Source organism: Terrapene carolina, unplaced genomic scaffold (genome assembly GCF_002925995.2).
Source record: "Terrapene carolina triunguis isolate 2854851 unplaced genomic scaffold, T_m_triunguis-2.0 Scaffold752, whole genome shotgun sequence".
Lineage (NCBI taxonomy): Eukaryota > Metazoa > Chordata > Testudines > Emydidae > Terrapene > Terrapene triunguis.
The window spans coordinates 517768-521192 of NW_020665103.1; the positions used below are offsets into that span (position 1 = coordinate 517768).

The 3425-nt window shown below is 52.7% G+C and overlaps 1 long non-coding RNA gene across 1 annotated transcript; it reads right to left on the bottom strand.

Moving 5' to 3' along the window:
• Nucleotides 1-921: 921 nt before the first annotated feature.
• Nucleotides 922-3367, bottom strand: LOC113408092. The gene is made up of 2 exons (XR_003370216.1): nucleotides 3225-3367; nucleotides 922-1182 (listed from the first exon to the last, which is right to left on the bottom strand). It is a non-coding gene; the product is annotated as an uncharacterized LOC113408092 (long non-coding RNA).
• Between the last annotated feature and the right edge of the window lie 58 nt (nucleotides 3368-3425).

The following is a 3425-nucleotide window of genomic DNA, read 5'->3' on the forward strand; positions in this document are numbered from 1 at the left end:
AGTGACGACACGGAGGCTAAGGCCGCCCCGAGCGGAAACTGTACGGAGGTGAGGGAGGAGGGGTGCCGGAGTTTCCGGCCACAGAGCGGAAGTCCCTGCGCCGACGTTTCACAGGGCTCTTCGCCCTCACCGGAAGTGACGCCAGCCAGCGCCTTCCAGAAGTTGACATTCGAAGGCAGGAAGTGGGTCTGCCCCGACCAGAAATGGCCGCTCCTTCTCTCGTCTCCTTCTATATGGAGCGTACCAAACTCATACCCTCTTTGTGGAATGTACCAAATTCATCCCCCCGTTTGTGGAATGTACCAAAGTCATCCCCTCTCTGTGGAATGTGAATGTACCAAATTCATACCCCCCTTTGTGGAGCATACCAAATTCACAGCCGCTCTTTTGTGGCATGGACCAAATTCATACCCCTTTTTGTAGCATACCAAATTCATAGCCCCCATCCCCGTTTGTGGAATGTACCAAATTCATTACCCCCCCACACTTTTGTGGAATGTACCAATTTCATATCCACCCTTTGTAGAGCATCTAAAATTTATAGCCACCCCTTTGTGGACTGTACCAAATTCATACCTCCACCTTTGTGAAATATATCAAGTTCACACAGCTCTTTGTGGAATGTACCAAATTCATACCCCCTTTGTGGAATGTACCAAATTCATACCCCCTTTGTGGAATGTACCAAATTCATATTTCTCTCTTTGTGGAATGTACCAATTTCATGCCCATATCTTTGTGGAATGTACCAAATGCATACCCCCTTTGTCGAATGTACCAAATGCATATTCCCCCTCCATGTGGAGCGTACCAAGCTGACCTCCCTCCTTCCCACTGCCCTGAGTCCCCTCCCATGTGGGTGTGGGTGTTTTCAGAGCTCACGATGCCCCCGATTGAAATGAACCCCACAGACACCAGGGCTCTGGACTCAGCTGTATTGACCCTGCTGGGGGGGCTGGAAGCGACAGTTGGGGGGCGCGAGCACCCAGTTTGCACTACCACCGCCCCCCCACCCTGGGGGCGCCGCAGGCCGGAGCCGGGGCCCCTATTCGTTGCAGTGGTCGGCGCTGGAGCAGCACTTGTACTCGGCGTGACGCCCGGTCTCCGGGTCATCCCACGTCAGGCCGCACTTCTTGTTATCCGCCTGGATGCAGCCCAGCATCTTCTGCTCCACCTGGCCGCCTGCAAGGGGGGAGGCAGAGAGAGCAGGGGTGAGCCAGCGGCTCCCATCTCGCCTGCACTAGCGAGTTGAGCCGCTTTAGCTTCCCCCGGTGGGATGAAAGGGACACAAGCCCTCCCCCAGTGGGTATGGGGAGGGTGACACAGAATGGGCGGCCCGGGTCGGCTGGGGGACTGTGCCTCTGAGGGCCGAGCTTCCCAGACAGAGAGACCCGGCGGGATGCTGCCTGCAAAGCTCTTGGCATTGTGCAGCCAGTTGGAGCAGGGCCTCGAAGAAACCAGAGCGCTTGCTTACGCACTGAGTGATCACATAAGAACGGCCACACTAGGCCAGAGCAATGGTCCATCCAGCCCAGTGTCCTGTCTTCCGACAGTGGCCAATGCCAGGGGCTTCAGAGGGAATGAACAGAACAGGGCAATTATTGAGTGATCCAGCCCCTGTCATCCACTCCCAGCTCCTGGCAGTCAGAGGTTAAGGGTCACCCAGAGTATGACCATAAGAACGGCCATATTGGGTCAGCCCAATGGTCAATCTAGCCCAGTCTCCTGTCTTCCTATAGTGTCTGGCAGCAGATGCTTCAGAGGCAATGACCAGAACAGGACGATGATCAAGTGATCCATCCTCGGTCCCAGCTTTTAGCCATCAGAGGTTCAGAGCATGGGGTGAACAACACAGCCTGTGTTATGTACAGGTTTGGAAAGACTCTATTTTTATCTGTAAATGTCCATTTCACCACACACACATAAACCGACAAAATACATTTCTAATGATAAGTGAAATTTGTAGACAGTCAAAGTAAGAAAACTGCTGCTTACAAACTTATCAGAGTTTGCTTTAAGGCTATTTCCATTATACATTTCGATATGGGATGTTGACAATTTGTGTTTTATGGGTTATAAAAGCTTTAGCTTTTCAAATCTCAACAACTACTGTCAGGAAATAATGATTGTCCAACCCCTCCCTTATTGTCTGAAACCCCTCCAATTTCCTGCAACTGTGAACATTTAAATCGATAAAAATTGGGGAAAAAATGTTGAAAACCCCAAATTTTGCACAACTGTGAAAATTTAAATAGATATAAAGATGCTTAAAAATAAACATTGATATTATGTGTCAAAATGATAAAAAAATAAAAATTGAAGTCTGCCAAGCTTAGCTATACAGGAGTCCGCCTAGATGAAAAAAAGAGTGTGTGTGTGTGTTAGAGAAACCATAACTCTCCCATTCAGGTGGACTCCCAGGGAATGTGTCTGAGTAACTGAGGGGCTCGGTAGGGCAGAGACACTGGTTTCGAGGCCTAGGCAGACGATCTGCAGGGTCCCCACTGCCAACATGCGTGTAGGAGATGGGGTGCACCTGGGAGTGTGCCTGAGAGAGCCAGAGCGGGAAGAAATGATCAGTCACTGCCCAGCCTCAGGAGGGTTTAGCAGCATGTGGGGTTCAGTGGTTGGATCCCATCCCGTGCGGAGAGTTGGGTGGGATCAAGGTGTGCTAGTGTGTGCAGGAGGAAGGGAGGTTATTGGAGTGGGGGAGAAAGATAACAGTGTCCCTAGGTGGCATGGAACAGTGGAGGTGCTGATTGGCTGGAGGCAAAGGAGGTGGAGCCATGGGGGTCCTATAAAGAATGGCCGGGGGGATGGGATGCAGTTTAAAGCTATGCCATGGGCTGTGGTCCAGATAATGCAAGCCATGTCTTGGAAGGATGGGGGTAGCGGGTCTACGGCCTCTAGGTGGGTGCGGCAAACAGAGTGGGCAGGGCCAGCTCAGACTCTGATGGGCCAGCAATGGAAGGTGAGAGGCCAGTAATAACCCAAGGAGGAAAGGGGTGTGGTTATTGGTTTTGAGTGGGTGTGGCCAACGCTGTAGGTGGAGCTAACCATCTCCTCTCAGATGTGGGTGGGTGATAAGGTGAGGGGTGTGAAGCGGGGGGGAGTAAGAGTTTTAGACAGAAGTGAGTGGGGGGAGGCTCTTGCCTCTGGATGGGTGCCAGCAGAGCCCCTAGCGGAGAAAGGAGACAAGGGCAGCCGAACGCCTGGGTCCTTACCGTAGGAGATGGTGACGGAGAGGCAGGCTGCCTTGGGCGGCTGGGAGTTGCAGCTCATTTTTTGGGGCATGCAGGGCATCCCTGGCTGCAAGGAGCTGCAGAGCCGGCAGCGCAGGGCGTCAGCTGTGGAGGGACATGAGAGATGAGCACCCATCAGGCTGTGGCCGCCCAACCCATCACCCGGGCATCCCCCCAAAGGAG